The sequence below is a fragment of the Schistocerca nitens genome, chromosome 1 (genome assembly GCF_023898315.1).
Source record: "Schistocerca nitens isolate TAMUIC-IGC-003100 chromosome 1, iqSchNite1.1, whole genome shotgun sequence".
NCBI classification, from domain to species: domain Eukaryota; kingdom Metazoa; phylum Arthropoda; class Insecta; order Orthoptera; family Acrididae; genus Schistocerca; species Schistocerca nitens.
In genome coordinates, this window is record NC_064614.1 from 1311706395 (window position 1) to 1311724551 (window position 18157).

Here is an 18157-nt window from a genome sequence, read left to right on the forward strand (position 1 = left end):
ATTCCTTGTTTTTTTTTTTGACACGTTCATGTTTTGTATGAGGGACGACAGGTACAATCAATAGCACAAGTGTGCGCTGTATATAGAAAAGAGATAAATGTTGATGTTGTAGGTGTAGAAAACCAGGATGTACGATTTTATGTTTTTTAGAACAAAGATTCTTTTATTACCAATGTATCTAATAGATCATACATGTAATCAATGAGTATTTAAATACTGTAAGAATATCCTTTTGTCTGTAATGTTGTGAGATGCACGGAAGGGTCTGACTGATTGGGTGTCGTAGCGCTGAGGTGCTCATGCAGAACGAGCCCGTACCTGTATAAGAAGGCGGGAGGCCAAGCTGATGTTGCCATGGGAGAGACGACAGAGCTGCGGCACTCCCCACTCCACTGCCGGTCGGGATAAACTCCACGCGCCCGCTACAGCAGGTCAACGGCCTGGGGCGACACGCACGTACCACTGGCCATTCATAAGTTCCGCCACCCTTTACGACTGGGGAAAGTATCCCGCGGAGGCAACAGCGGGTGGTTTCTACTGCTCAACAGCTCGCGCAGTGGCGCCACAGCAGAATGAACGACGCGTGGCAGAGTCCGGCGGACATTTTTTACCATCAACTATTAACTAGTACTGGACTGTGGAGCTGTGAAACAAGATGACTGCTCGTACGTCTCCATAAGGTGGAAAGTGAAGGACTGGTGTTCCCACGTTGTGAGTGGTGGAAAAGATTTTGTCTTTAGCAGACAGGACGATTGTTTTGTTTTGTCTTGACCACTGAACGGTGGGATCCATAAACTTTTGGCAGTGACTTGTTAAGTGTGCTTTGTGAATTGCATGTGGGACGCTTGGTATACTTAAAGAGGACAGTTGTCATTTGGCGACTAATTATTGAATGAACGCAAGAAACTAAAGTGGGACATTGACATTTGCATTTGTAGTAGGAGACATTTCTTTAATTGGTGCGGGAATAGGTGCAGTTTGTTGGAACTTACGACTTTTAATTACACCATGAACTGAAAGGACAGAACCGTGGGTAATCGTAGTTGTAGGGCCATTTCTGGACGACCAGATTCGTGTGGATGGTACTCTGAGAGTGACTATGACATTTGTGTTTAATGTGTTCAAAATGCCGATTTGAGTGACTTAAAGACTTTCGTCCGGGTAACCATGGGAGAGCTTTGACACTGAGACAGTGTTTCTAGGGAACCTGTCATCAACTTTTTTTGACCCCAAGAAAATCACAGAATGAAATGATTCCGTGTGACTCACAAGATAGGAAATAATGTATTTGTACTAGTAATTGTGTAATTTTTTTTATATGTTTCATTCCTGAAGGGAAACAAAGTGTAATTGTATTTCATTAACATTTGTGTTTAGAATAGTTAGTGGTTTTTTTTTGTTTGTTCTGGGTTATCAAGTTCACGTAGCATGTTTATTAGAATATTTGGTACAATGATGCTTTAATTATTAGCCAGTGGCGTAATACTAAAGTAGCGGCTCTTGTTGCATTGGTCAGTAAGGTTGTCACAGGGGACAAAAGTTTGCATTGCACAACAAATATCGGAATTAACTGATGCATTTTGATGTCATGGACAGTAATGATCTTGTTGGTGTGTTGACTGAAGCCACTTATTTGCATTATCACAGTGGTGATATTTCACATTAAAGTGTAATGAAGGCTAGTCGAAATGCAAGTTCTTGTCGTCTAAATTTGTAACAACAGAGAAATGAGCAGTAGAGTAAGATACGAGAGCTACTGGTGGATTCAAGCACTTATTGCTAACTAATTACTGCGTGTATTGATCAAAGTTGATGGACTGACAAGCTCAGCAGCAGGTATTTGTACTGGTGGACAAGGATAGGGTTAAACTCACAGTCGAGTAGTGGTGGCAATTGCTTAAGTGATGATAGTTAATGAGGTATGACATGATGTCTTAGGTTGACTATATTACGTAACCAGTATGTAACTTGTGGTGTATTTCATTGTTTTTCTTCTCAGTTTTATTTCTCTGTAGGTTTTATGTATATTTTAGAGTACTGATATGTAGCCTGACATTATACATGGAACTAGTGTACGCAATTTTTTCTTTTGTTGACTTTGTTTTGTATTTAGACATTGCCGTGTAAAAGATTATTACAACGCAATTTATGAATGTCAGATTACTTGTTCTGTGTTTGGACGGTGAGCTATTTAAAATTTCATGAGTACAATTAGTATTTTTTTTATTTGTCATAAAATTAGTGAAGTTTGGATTACTCATAAAAGTAACGAAGATCCCAGTAACTAAGCAAATTTATATCTCAACATTATTTTTTATTTGTATGATGTAATGTTTTATTTGTCATGTGGACTGTTGTAAATTTGTATGTGTACGTTACTCCAGATTGTGGAGAGTACAATAATACAACAACTGTGTCAACAATTTGGTAAAGTAAAAGCATTTGGTGGTCTATTTGAGGTCACCAGGGGCTAAGGTCTCCTCCTGGTTATTTTGATGACTTGCTACGTTTGTTTCTAATACAGCTTTCTTAAAAAAATGTTCGGAACTACCCTCGCATTGCAAGGATAGTACCGTGCCACTTTTTTCTGCATGGGTAGCTGGTGGTGAAAGGGTACAGTACCGCCCGACATTGAACATGAAAGAATAATACATATTTGGAACAAAGTTTTCGAAACCAGATTTTAAATTATAAGACATTTCCCGGTGCAGGCGCAAACCTACAATAATTTATTCGTTACGAACTGCAGTTTACAACTAAAGAGACAGTAAACGGTAACAAATTAAGGAAATGGAACTTGAATAAGTCAAGACCTACAGTTTTTCGATAATCTTAAAGTTACCATAATGCAACGACTGACTAAAACAGGGAAAGGAATCCGCTAGAATACGAATGGATATCTTTGAGAGAAGAAGTGGTGTATACAGCAGAGTATGTGAACAGGAAGAAGGTACAGTAGAAATCGTTAAATAAAACGTGCTATATTAAAAGGGAAAAATATAAAAATGCAGCAAATAAAGTAGGCCATGGGAAATGTCTAAACATGCAATGCAATGCAATGCATGCATGCATGCATGCATGCATGCAATGCAATTTTGCACTTGGAAAACATAGGGGAATGAAAATGAGAAAGAACAAAGAAAACTTTGCTCAAAGGAGAAGCAACTGTCAAGAACTCATTTGGCAAGCCAGAACTTAGCAAATAAGAGAAGGCTAGAAAGTGGAAGGAATATGTAGAGAGGAGAGGGGCAGGGGTTGTACAAACTAACATAAGCACAATGTTAGATACCTGTGAGATATCTGAACACGCAAGGCAACACTGATCCCACCACTTAGCCAAGTAGACACACTGAAGAACTGCGAAACTGTATTTGCTTGTTTAGAGAAAGGTTTTGACAATCCTAATTAAAACATTCTTTGAAGCTCTGGAGATGTCATAGATAAAACACAGGGCCACAAGATTATCTACAACTTGTACAGAAACCAAACTGCATTTCTAAGACTTCAATGACTTGAAAGGGAAGCAGTAATTGAGAAGGCAGAAGTAGAGAGGATATAAAATGAAGACTGAATAGCAAGAAAAGCGTTCTGAAAAAGAAAATTTGTTCACATCGAATATAAATTCTAATGATTGGGTACTATTTTACAAAGGTATTTGTGTGGAGTGCTGTATTTGTGAGGAGTGCAGCCTTGTATGTAAGTGAAACGTGGGCGATGAACAGTTCTGTCAAGAAGACAATGGACGCTTTCAAAACGTGGTGATCAATAAAAATGCTGAAGATTAGATATGAGGATCGTATAACTAAAGAAGAGGTACGGAATTAAATAGAGGAGGAAGAGGAAATTACGCCACAACTTTGGCTACAAGAGGGATAAATTGACAGGACATATTATGAGGCGTCAAAGAGTGAGGACAAAGGGGCTGGGTGATGTATTCTTATAATAATCATCTGTTGAAATGCTATTCTACTATTTTATCTATTAATGTAAGCAGTGAATTTACTCTTCCATGCACTCCTCCACAAAACATTTAAACCAAAACTGAAATCAGCTGAACACCAAATCTTTCAACCACTGTCTGACAACTACTGCATTCAGTTTCAACTTTCTATAACTATCACTGGCTAGCCACACACACATACAGATACAAGGAGAACAGATATAAACAAACATTAGTTTTCAGCATGTAATTCTTTAGGTTGGCAACATGTACATAAACAAACCAAACAGGAAGGGACATGAGGTGAACACACTGTAGTTACGACTTCAAATCAGTGTTTTCGATAAAATGTCTACAGCTAGTGACGGAAGAAAAAAGAGCGAACGTGAAAATGTGCTTACGTTCCATAAAATAAGTTTCAGTTCAACCTCCAGCATGTGACCAGGTGAGGGGAAACGTATATGTCCGCCTAAAACTCGATTCACTGTAAGTAATCAGTTATTCACGTAAAAAAAGATGTGAACTGTTTCATAATCTGCAAGTATCACATATCAAACAAAACTTAATCATTCTAGATTCCACCGAAGATGCCTTTAAGTAAAAGGCGAAACGCGTCTTGAACCAATAAAGTACACTGGATACATAAAAAAACATTTGTTACTTACGAAAGGAAATAACCAATAGCTGTAGATACTTAGCAAATGACATCTTATGATGTACCAGCAAATTAGTCTCGGTTTAACTTCTCATTCCACATGCTATAAAATGCCGTTTAAAACAATTAATCTATCCCTTCTGAAAAACTGTAGTTACTTTCATATCTCGGTAGATAAACAGATTTTGGATATTTATCATGCGACAAAATACATGACTGTTTACAGGTTATCGTTTGCAAAAAAACGCGTTTCGATTTCTTGAACCGTTTCCGAAATTTGCGGTTGATACAACCACATGGTTTACGACGAGCAGGACAAAGTATCGGTCACGTCACGAGCGAGCCGCGCGCGATCACACACAGTCCGTCCGCCGACATATCATTCAATATCTCGAGAACGGTGATAGCTATCGATCTGCTCTCAGCTTTAAAAACAATTTCGATATGTTGACTAAATTTCATACGCAATAATGTATTACCTAAAATGAACTGTACGCAAAGTCCACGCAATGCGTTTTTACCTCTGCACATTCAATAAAATTTCGTGTAAAGGTTTACGTAAATGGGATACAGCAAGTAACCACGACGAATAACGAAACGAAATTCGGTCCTTTATCGAGAGAAGACATCAGGCTGTAACATGCCCAAGAATCAAATTTTTCTACCGAATAGTTTCCTTGGAATCGAATGATAAGTATTTCATAGCTGCCGCCGCGTCCGCGCCAGTGAAACGTGGACGATCAACAGTTCTGTCAAGAAGACAATGGACGCTTTCAAAACGTGGTGATCAATAAGAATGCTGAAGATTAGATAGGAGGATCGTGTGACTAAAGAAGAGGTACGGAATTAAATACAGGAGGAAGAGGAAATTACGCCACAACTTTGACAACAATAGGGGTTACTTGACAGGACGTATTATGGGGCGTCAAAGAGTGAGGACAAAGGGGTTGTGTGATAGTATTCTGATAATAATCTGTTGAAATACTATTCTACTATTTTATCCATTAATGTAAGCAGTGAATTTACTCTTCCATGCACTCCTCCACAAAACATTTAAACCAAAACTGAAATCAGCTGAACACCAAATCTTTCAAACACTGTCTGACAACTACTGGATTCACTTTCAACTTTCTATAACTATCACTGGCTAGCCACACACACATACAGATATAAGGAGAACAAAAATAAACAAACATTAGTTTTCAGCAATAATTCTGCAGGTTGTCAACATGTACATAAATAAACCAGACAGGAAGGGACATGAGGTGAACACACTGTAGTTACGACTTCAAATCAGAGTTTTCGGTAAAACGTCTACTGCAGGTGACAGAAGAAAAAAAGAGCGAACATGAAAACCGCCAGACAAGACACCGCAGTATTTACGCCATTTTTCGTGGTGCATTGGCGTGAGGCGACGACGACGATGGACACTGTGTTTCCGTTACATCCTGATGACGTGGACGACGACTGCATCGGCCAGGTGTTAACCAGAGCTGAGGAAGCTCAGCACTTAGCTCGACTCCGCACGCTGCAGGCTCAAGAAAACGATCGCCGAAGGTACGGCGCGAGCCACCGCCCTGTTGTCTACCAGCCTGGTGACCTCGTCTGGATCTTCACTCCTGTTAGGAAGGTCGGTCTCTCTAAGACGCTCCTCAGGCGCTACTTTGGACCTTATAAGTTTGTAAGACAGTTGTCTGATGTTGCTTATGAAGTTGAAGATTTCGACCCCCGACACAGACGACGAAAGATCAGAGATACGGTCCACGCCCTTCGAATGAAGCCATATAAGGATCCTGCAACACAGGGCAAATTCGGAGCTCCAGTGACAGGAAACAAGCGGAAAGGTGACGTAGAACGTAGCGGCAATGGAAGATCTGAGAAGATCACCGCCAGGGCGAACATCAGTCATCGGGAGTCAGAGTATGCAGGACCGATGACTCGTCCCGGACTAGGAGGACGTAACACCGTGACGTTGTTCTCTCAAGGAGGCAGCAATGTCGCAGAACAAAGTGACAAGGGAACCTCCCCATCGCACCCCCCTCAGATTTAGTTATAAGTTGGCACAGTGGATAGGCCTTGAAAAACTGAACACAGATCAATCGAGGAAACAGGAAGAAGTTGTGTGGAACTATGAAAAAAATAAGCAAAATATACAAACTGAGTAGTCCATGCGCAACATAAGCAACATGAAGGACTATGTGAGGTTAGGAGCGCTGTGGTCCCGTGGTCAGCGTGAGCAGCTGCAGAACCCGAGGTACTTGGTTCAACTCTTCTCTCAACTGAAAAGTTTACTTTTTTTATTTTCGCAAAGTTATGATCTGTCCGTTCGTTCATTGACGTCTCTGTTCACTGTAATAAGCTTAGTGTCTATGTTTTGCGACCGCACCGCAAAACCGTGCTATTAGTAGACGAAATGACGTGCCTCTCCAATGGGAACCGAAAGCATTTGATCGAAAGGTCATAGGTCAACCGATTCCTCCACAGGACACCACGTCTGATGTATTCAATACGACACTGGTGACGGCATGTGAGTCACATGACAGGAATATATTGTTGACCCAGCTAACTTGTGCACTTGGCGAATGGGTAAAATGATTCTTCTACCTTGCCCGATTTCGGTTTTCTTGTGGATGTGATAATCACTCCCAAAAAAGTGAACAAACATATAAGTTTGTGACATAAACTGCAGCAAATGAATGCGACAATTTCACAGTCGCACAGTTTTCTCTGTGCTCTGTCAAAACATGTTTTTAACGTTTTCAAATTTTTCCCTGTGTAGACCGTCAAATACTGCGTATGTCTAAGTAAATCTGAACATGTCCTGGAATTTTGGAGAGCGAAGTTGATTACGTGTGAGTGCCTGAACTTTGATGATTGTCTGAAAAAAAATTAAAATTTTCACTTGAGGGAAGACTTAAACCAAGGACTTCTCATTCCGGAGCTGCTCACGCTAAGCACGGGATCACAGCGCTCCTAAGCTCATGTTGTCCTTGATGTTTCCTATGTTGCGCGTGGACTACTCAGTTTGTGTATTTTGCTTATTTTTATCATAGTTCCACATAACTTCTTCCTGTTTTCTCGATTGATCTGTGTTCAGTTTTTCAAGGCCTATCCACTGTGCCAACTTATAACTAAATCTGAGGGGGGTGTGATGGGGAGGTTCCCTTGTGAGTAGCACAGTCGCCGTAGTATATGCCGGCACGGTAGCTCAGCGTGTTCGGTCAGAGGGTTAGCTACGCTCTGCAATAAAAAAACTGAGTTAATCGATCAAGAACGAACTTAAACGGATGTCTTACGGCGTCCACCCCGAGCAGATGCAACGAACAAAAGCGAACAAAACGAAAAAAAAAGAAAGTAGTAGTTTAGCGGTTATAATCCTAGAATGTTGTGTGGAGGGTCTGTGTTCAAAACTCACGAGAACTGTAAAATTTTAATTTCTATATTTGGATCGAGTACATTCTAGAAGTATCCACTATGGCAAGAACCATTGTACTGGAATGATCTGTAACAGTATATATACCGTATGTGTTCTGGCCGGAGGCAGTTCGCTCCACTCTCTTGTATGTGCAAGTGCTGAATAAACCTTCGTTAAGTGAAGTTAGTGTTCCTCATTCATCTACTTACACCTTCCTCTACGTGATAATATATTCGGGGATGTGATAGGAACGATCATTTGATGCCAAAAACTAAATATGGACATATGCCTTATTCCAAATCGTTTCTGAGATAGAACACATTTAAAGTAACTTTTGTATGTTTTTCCTGAGTAACTCGAAATCCGCGGCCTCTAGCGAAAGCCTGTCGTAGTACAAAATCAAACAGTGTTAAATTTCCTATTCAAAGACCACCGAGCGAGGTGGCGCAGTGGTTAGCACACTGGACTCGCATTCGGGAGGACGACGGTTCAATCCCGTCTCCGGCCATCCTGATTTAGGTTTTCCGTGATTTCTCTAAATCGTTTCAGGTAAATGCCGGGATGGTTCCTTTGAAAGGGCACGGCCGATTTCCTTCCCAATCCTTCCCTAACCCGAGCTTGCGCTCCGTCTCCAATGACCTCGTTGTCGACGGGACGTTAAACACTAACCACCACCACCACCTATTCAAAGACCCTATTCATTTTTTCTCTAGGGCTTATAGCTTCCATGAAGTGAGCGAGAGAATAATGCGCTGTAATGAAGATAAGTTTTTTAAGCCAATTTTAGGTAGTTTCCGACTTGACAGAGTATATGTCCTATATCAAACTATTCCTCTCGACTTCGTCCACACTCTTAACAATGACAATGTACTGAATAATAAAGAAAATAAATAATAATATACTTTAAATATGTTCTATCTAAGAAACGATCCAGAATAGTGCATATGTCCACATGAAGCTTTTTTCTTCAAATAATCGCTCCTATCATTCCTGACTATTCACCATACATCCTGGGACAACCTGCATGTTATGGTTAATTTTTTAATTATTCATTTAACCTGGACAGATTGATGCCTTAAGCATCCGTCTTACATGAGACAAGAGTTTTATATGTAACCACAAAACTTACTAAAATCACAGATACTTAAAAAAAATCATAATATTTTAATATGATATCTCATCTTCTTCTCTATGTATGTATTAGGCATGTGACTGTTACGGCCTCTAGGTTGAAACTGCTGATTTTCCTCGGTCTTGCTAATTATCTCCTGCCCGCTGGATAATAATGTCATCAAGAATGTACCCAGCTACTCTTCTTAGCAATCGAATCGCTAGTGCTTGTATCCTGATGGGAACGAGTGTTTCTGCTGTATTGTTCAGACAAGAGCCTCAAGGTTTATGAAGGAGTAGTTATTGTGAGCAGTAGTGGGTCATATGATCATTTGGACTGTGAAGCCGTCCTTTACAGTAAATAGTGACCTGAAGGATTCTTCGACGGCATTTTCAGCTCAAGAAATAATTTTCGCAATTGCCATCTTTTATCTCCGCGAAATAATCAGTAAATCTATATTTTGTTTACGGATCAATGAAGGTTATCGTTAAAGTCAAGCACGTATTTAGTTCCTTGGTTGGGAAAATGGGATCAGCTTTTAAGGAACCATTTGCACTCGAGCACAAACGATATTACTTTACTGAACTTAGATTATATGTATCGGTTTTTTAAGACAAGAGAAAGCAAAACAAACGAATTAACACCGCTCTCTTGTCGCAGCTAGTAGGCATCAGCACTCTTATGTTATTCGTTGTCCTAGAGGGACGTAAGATTTTTTGTGGCTCCACAGTTAGCCATATTGATACTTATTTGCGGAAAAGAGGCGCAGAATTAATAAGTCGCTCTCATTTGTGAATTATCTGCAATTATTTAGCTAGATTTTACATGTGTCATTCATATCGTAATGTATATGTTGAAATAAATACATGTTTCATTTAATCGTATGCTTTTCTCTGTTTTAGTAGTTTTAGTCACCCCATTGTCATGATTGAAGTTGAGGTCATATATCAGACTTTGTCTACAAAAAATATATAATGAGCCCTGGCTACGTCCCGTACATCTTCGGACGTGCGAAGCTCGATAAATTCACGGCGTAAATTGCATTTACTTTATTGTGTGACCTCAATCAACAATCTACGTAAGATTTTAAGAAAGATTAAGAAATTGAATTCTAATCTTAAAGGCGAAACAAACTTTAATCTCTCAATTACTTATCCAAACAAACAATAATTATTATTATTATTACAAATTATTATTATTTTATTTTATTTTTATTTGTTAAACAGGCGACTGTGCCAGACTCATTATTGTATCTGTACTACAACTAATTGTTCTTTTTCATATACATCCTGACCAGCAACAACCTATGTGACGAGAATATTGAAGAAAACGAATAAAATCTGGAGACAATTTAGACTGGAAATGCAATCTTCGCATAAAGACGACATGTACGGCAAGACGCAGCACTCGCGCATCCACAATTGATTCCAAGCACATTTTTCATTCAAAATTGTTTTTCTCAGCATTAAATTCAATATTCAGTTTCCATTCAGTAATTTTTTCCAAATTCCGCGAAATCTCATTGTTCCGACGATTACATTCCGATCCAACAATACGCAAGTTACATTGCACAATATGGCCGACGTTGTACAGGATTCAAGCAACATGGCTAGTCACCATTAACACGTATGCTACTTTCGATCTTTAACGTCATCTCTCAGTCATTTAAACACACACACTACGCGTTTAAACATTTTTTTTCTTGCACACAATTTATTCACGATATGGTAAAAACTCGACACCAATACACAGGCCGGCCGGTGTGGCCTAGCGGTTCTAGGCGCTTCAGTCTGGAACCGCGCGACCGCTACGGTCGCAGGTTCGAATCCTGCCTCGGGCGTGGATGTGTGTGATGTCCTTAGTTTAGTTCGGTTTAAGTAGTTCTAAGTTCTAGGGGACTGATGACCTCAGATGTTAAGTCCCATAGTGCACAGAGCCATTTGAACCATTTTGAACCAGTACACACTGGAGCAACAATCAAGTAACGCAAACATGGATACACAGTAGACTTGGCCACTGTTTCTATGTTTCGATACAGTGTATCGATACGTGGAACTGTTTCAGTGTTTCGGAACGGCTGTGGTTCACTGTTTCGAAACAGTGGTGTTTCATTCCGCCCCTGTCTCGGATAACCGGACCAGATTCGATCTCGAGCCAGACACAGAAACTGTATCGTTGTTTCAAAATAAGGCTGTTTCAGTCCACCTGTGCTTGGAACGGACTAATTGTATCGAAACAGTGATGTTTCATTCCGCTCTGTGTCGGACGAGATTCGGGCTCGGCACAGGTACTGAAACAAAACATAACACTTTATGAAACACTTTCAAGAGTGTCGAAATCTTTTTGACAAGCAATAGCATGAAGCTTAAGATATCCGAAAATAAAGCTTCGTTTCTAGCTGACTGTCCTGTTACAACATCTGCTTTATAAACACTAACCAAACAATAAAACAACGCATACTATTCACATTCAAAATAATAAATATGTTAAAATCATTCAGTTAAATTACACTTTTTTATAACATATGCTTCTCTGTTCATGTACAGTAATCACATTAAGAAACGGAAGTAAGCCTACAACATTTTGAATAAAAAAAGGCGTAGAGTGACAGTTATTAGACATATACATAAATTTGATGTAGGTATAATTGCTAGCAATCTGTTTGACGTATCACTTATACTGTAATGGTGAACGGGAAGGGCTGGGAAGCATGGTGAATTTATAGTAACGGTTCGAAACACCTTGAAAGACGAAATTTCTGTTATATTTTGTTATTTATTCGAATTATTTGGCGTTATTTGTGAGTCTATAGTCACTGTGCCTATTATCCACAATGATTCCCTTTGTGTGAATGGAAATTAGCAGGATGGGTATATTACCCATACTAACAGAATATGGGAATCCCAGTAGCATATCCGTTGTTTCTGCAGTTTGCTCCCACCTCCAGTTCCGTTCGTGGTGGTTCTTCTGTCTTCAGCTATGGCTGTCCTCAGCCAATTGAAAAGTATGAAAGTCACACGACACGAAAGTAGCGCATTTGCTGCAGGAAATACGAAACTGCCAAGACGCTTAAGTGATAGCTTCATGCTTTCTGCGATATGAATAGCGCTCTAGCACCTCATTTGTGTTTATATGGACATACTTATAGAGTAGACATTCAAGATGATAAAATGTGTGGGTTTATTAGATTACTAAACACAAACTGTTTCACTGTTTCGAAACAGCGTATCGAAACATTACATTGTACTGTTTCATTTGATTCGAAACAGTTGGGTGTTTCAGTTTGCCCATCTCTAATACACAGACACATTCAGACACAGAAATTAATACAGACACGCAAACACATCAAAATAACGCACTACAGACACACACAAACGCCGAAAGGAGCAATTCAGAACCAAACCTGAAAGACCACGTCACGTCTAATGACGCGGCGGGGGCAAGCTCATTTTGCAATCAAAATTTTGCCGCTATACTGAATTCAATTTTGGAAGGTATATCCAATATTAAGCAAGATGTAGCAACCAATCAAAGACAAAATGACGAAAAATTCACACAATTAATGACAGACAATGCAGCTTTTAGAAATTAGATAAAATCAGACTTCGCCACACTGAAAGCATCAAAGGAACAACTGACTCAAAAGGTAGATGAAATAAATACACGTCTTTCCAAACAGGTCGACCATATTACGTAAAAATTTGAAAATTTAGAGTTACGACAAAGCGCCAATGCCAGTCACATCCATGAATTGACAAAAACCTGTGAAACTAATAATTGCAAATTAGAATCAAACACGCACGCATGTGATGAAATTAATTTAAAGGTGAATACAGTAGATACAAACGTAGCTGACATTCACAAACAGATTCACACAACAATACAGAGAGAGGCTGAATCCCATTTCTCTCGCATTAATTCACAATTTAAAGAATGGACAGCACACAAAGACCAAATTTATGAAGAATGCATACAAAACAAATTGCCACATATTGTGCACGATTCTGTAGTGGAATACATGAACAACAATAGACAAGTATTCGATGACGATATGCAAACAAAGACAACTCAATGCCAAGTAGAGATGGGCAAACTGAAACACGTAACTGTTTCGAAACAAATGAAACAGTACGATGTAATGTTTCGATACGCTGTTTCGAAACAGTGAAACAGTTTGTGTTTTGTAATCTAATAAATCTACACATTTTATCATCTTGAATGTCTACTGTATAAGTATGTCCACATAAACATAAATGAGGTGCGAGAGCGCTAATCGTATCGTAGAAAGTATGAAACTACCACTTAGGCGTCTTGGCAGTTTCGTATTTCCTCCAGCAAATGCGCTGCTTTCGGGGTCTAGTGCAGCAGGGGATACAACCCGTCGGCTTTGAACAATGACGTCATTCCTTAGTCATAGATCGTAATGTCTTCACTTCGAGGCATAGATAATAAAGCAGTTCTGTGTTCTAATAAGCACTATCATTAAAATAATTGAATGTTAAGCTAAAAGCGATCGCTTGATATTCGGTACATCATTAAACGTGTGATTTAATTAACTTAATTGTTTGTTTTTTATTCGGCCGGTACTTAATATTTTTCGTAATGATATTGAGGTAATGTGGATTATTAATTTTTTATTATAGAACAATTGTAGTGTCTTATTTTCGTTTATAGGAATGGATTTGTCTACCGCTATGAATCTGGACGATTTAAGGGAAGTTATGGGCCAAGATATGTTGACCACAATTTGCTTCCTGCAAATGTGTGGTCTCATAGCGGAATACGTTCAATGTCGTGAGTGCGGCGAACATATGCGCCTTACGAGTGTATCGAGTCGCCGTACTCACGACTTATTCGTATGGCGCTGCAGCAAAGATCGGTTGTGGCGGTCCATTAGACGAGGGACGTGGTTCGAGAAATCTAAGCTCGCCCTCAGAGACATAATGAAAATAACATATTGTTGGTGTTTAAGATATCCTGTATGGCTGTGTGTGCATGAGTGTCGTGTCAGTAAACATACCGTAGTAGACTGGTACTCGTTTTGTAGGGAGGTTTGTGGGGAATATATGAAATATAGGGGGGCAAGATAAAAATGTTGCGTATAGCCATATAGCTCAAGTAACGAATGGGATACTATTAGCGTCCAAGGCACAGTAGGTGATAAGTGTTTTTTGGCTTTAAAAAAAAAAATCTCACGAGATAGAATAAAGTGATCCTACTTTATTAAGCAATCAATAAAAAAACTAAACTGAAACATAACAGCAAAAGCGAAAATGGTAAACTGCAAATAGAATAGATTAGCCATGCATAACACCCACCCACCTCCCCAGGAGTCGGAACTCCCGCACCCATTAGAATATACACATGCTTCAGTAGGTGATAAGTGTTTTTTGGCTTTTTTTAAAAAAATCTCACTAGATAGAATAAACTGATCCTAAGATACAGATGCTTCAGTAGCTGATAAGTGTTTTTTGGCTTTAAACAAAAATCTCACGAGATAGAATAAACTGATCCTACTTTATTAAGCAATCAATAAAAAAACTAAACTAAAACATAACAGCTTTTGCTGTTATGTTTCAGTTTAGTTTTTTTTATTGATTGCTTAATAAAGTAGGATCAGTTTATTCTATCTCGTGAGATTTTTTTTTTAAAAGCCAAAAAACACTTATCAGCTACTGAAGGGAACTACAACACTAAGAAGAATCGCTTCTCGGCTTTTGACAAGATATTGCTTAATAAAGTAGGATCAGTTTATTCTATCTCGTGAGATTTTCCTTTTAAAAAGCCAAAAAACACTTATTAGCTACTGAAGGGAGCTACAACACTAAGAAGAATCGCTTCTCGGCTTTTGACAAGATCAATGTTTATCTCTCTCGCATTCCTTTGTTTCTCAACATTCTCCTCAGCTCTTTCATCTTTGTAATACATGGTCTCTGGCGACTTGTGACGTCATTGTTCAAAGCCGACGGCACAGTCTAACATAACAGTCGTGACACTTCGCCTCGATTTTGTTGCCTACAGCGCCAGCAGCGCCCCAAGCGGCCGGTAGGTTGAACTGTGACTTCGGCGCGATCGTGAAAGGGAATAGTGATTGTTTATTTTGATTTATACAATGGTTTTTACCATCTGGAGCGTCTGTAGCGCAACAGATTGCAGCAACAACAGGAAGAAGACACAACAGCTATCTTTTTTAGGTGTCCTAAGGATCCTGAGGGGTATATACCATCATGTTACTAAACCGTATCGTCAGGATTCACTTGCTAACTATATGTGTATAAATGATGAATGTCTCGTTTTAGGAGCAGAAAATGGCTAGTTAATAGCAGACGAGAAGACCTTATGAAGAAAGACACAGTTTACCTGTACAATAATATTAGGTTTTGTCCGCTACATTTCGAACAAAACCAGTTCATGGACGCAGACATTAACAAACTCGTGTGGAATGAAGTACCCACACTGTTTGACATTCCAAATAAGCCACCTCAACTGACGATGAAGAGGAAACTGCCACAAAGATTCGACAGTCAATCTAAAGCTGTAAAACAGTCCTATGATACAGAAGCAGCCAGTTCAACTCTCCATGTATCAGTGCCAGATTCGTGTGAACATCAACACAGACCTGCTATGGCGATGAAGTGGTTAGATTAAGTGCAGCTGTTCGTGTCTTACAAAAGCGTGTGAAGTGTCAGAATGTGCAGATCGAGCGAAACTAATACGGGACAAGGAAAGTGCCTACAGACAGATTGTTTGAAAATTATTCAAATATGTGGTTTTTCGTGAAATGTGATGTAATCAGCTCATTATAATGTTTCAGCATATTTCTCCCGCTATTTGGCAGTTGCTTTTCCCACTTAGAATAATATAGAGATGAAGGACGTACTTGTGGCAACAGGCGACAATGACACACACAGTAGGCCTACAGAACGATAAACGAGCTGTCGATCGCTTTTGCTTGGAGAGGTACATGTCTGTGCTTCTTACATGTGAATCTGTGTGTTTATATTCTTTTGATATCAACGTGGTAAGCTGCAATTCTGTCAAATGTCACAAGTGTTTCTTCACGGATGTGTTGTAGCTTGCCACTCTATTCATGGTTTTTTTCCATACTTGCGCTTATTTTAGAATCGTTTTTAGAAACACATATGCCTTCTGATGCTACACAAACTCTTGGAGGCAAGAAACTAACTCGAATAATTCGGAAATTACGTAGGAAATGGATGCAAACAAACATTATGCTTACGAAGCGTCTGACGTTCACCTTACCCGCCGCTTTGAGCGCTAGTGTCGCCCCATCTGTCAAAAGGCAACAACTTTCACAGCAGTGAGTGTCGCGACTGTTATGTTAGACTGTGGCCGACGGGTTGTATCCCCTGCTGCACTAGGTGCGAGAGCGCTAATCATATCGTAGAAAGTATGAAACTACCACTTAGGCGTCTTGGCAGTTTCGTATTTCCTTCAGCAAATGCGCTGCTTTCGTGTCGTGTGACTTTCATACTTTTCAATTGGCCGAGGACAGCCATAGCTGAACACAGAAGAACCACCACGAACGGAACTGGAGGTGGGAGCAAACTGCAGAAACAACGGATATGCTACTATGATTCCCACATTCCGTTAGTATGGGTAATATACCCATCTTGCTAATTTCCATGCACACAAAGGGAATCATTGTGGATAATAGGCAGTGACTATAGACTCACAAATAATGCCAAATAATTCGATTAAGTAACAAAATATAACAATAAAATTGTCTTTCAAGGTGTTTCGAACCATGCTTCCCAGCCCTTCCCGTTCACCATTACACTATCAGTGATATGTAAAACAGATTGCATGCAATTATACCTACATCAAAATTTATGTATATGTCTAATAACTGTCACTCTACGCCCTTTTTTATTCAAAATGTTGTAGGCTTACTTGCGTTTCTTAATATGATTACTGTGGATGACCAGAGAAACGTATGTTATGAAAAAAGTGTAATTTAACTGAATGATTTTCACATATTTATTATTTTGAATGTGAATAGTATACGTTGTTTTATTGTTTGGTTAGTGTTTATAAAGCAGATGTTACGCCATTTCGGAATAGGACAGTCAAATAGAAACGAAGCTTTATTTTCGGATATCTTAAGCTTTGTGCTATTGCATGTCAAAAAGATTTCGACACTCTTGAAAGTGTTTCACGAAGTGGTATGTTGTGTTTCAGTACCTGTGCCAAGCCCGAATCTCGTCCGACACAGAGCGGAATGAAACATCACTGTTTCGATACAATTAGTCCGTTCCAAGCACAGGTGGACTGAAACAGCCTTATTTTGAAACAACGATACAGTTTCTGTGTCTGGCTCGAGACCGAATCTGGTCCGAGACGGGGGCGGAATGAAACACCACTGTTTCGAAACAGTGAACCACAGCCGTTCCGAAACACTGAAACAGTTCCACGTATGGATACACTGTATCGAAACATAGAAACAGTGGCCAAGTCTAATGCCAAGCACAACACAATAGTACACCCACTACACATTTTAACACACATAGAAGAAAATCTCTATTCGGAAATGAACACATGTACACACATGAATTTCAACACTCAAGTACACAATACACTGACACGCATAGCAACAGATACCCATCACCTGAAATACAATACAATTATCATTTTGATGAAGAACCATGTACACATGAGGAAGAATTCAATGATTACACGGAAAGAAACAGATGAACACGTAACAAAGAAGAAGAAAGTGTATTCAAGCACCGTAAATTCCAACCTTTTACACCAGGCAAAAACACTGTACACCCTGTCATCTTCTTAAAAGCTTTTAGGAACGCATTCCCACGTTCGTGGAGCGACCACAAACGCATTGCACACGTTGTGGATTACATTCAAGGAGCCGCTGCTGTCTGGGCTTACCATGAAAGCGACAGATGTGTAACATACGAGGAGTTTCAACGCGCCTTCTTGAATAATTTTTGGTCACAAACTGTGCAGGAACGTATCCGCAAACAAGTCACTGAACCCGAACACTTCAATCCTAAAAAC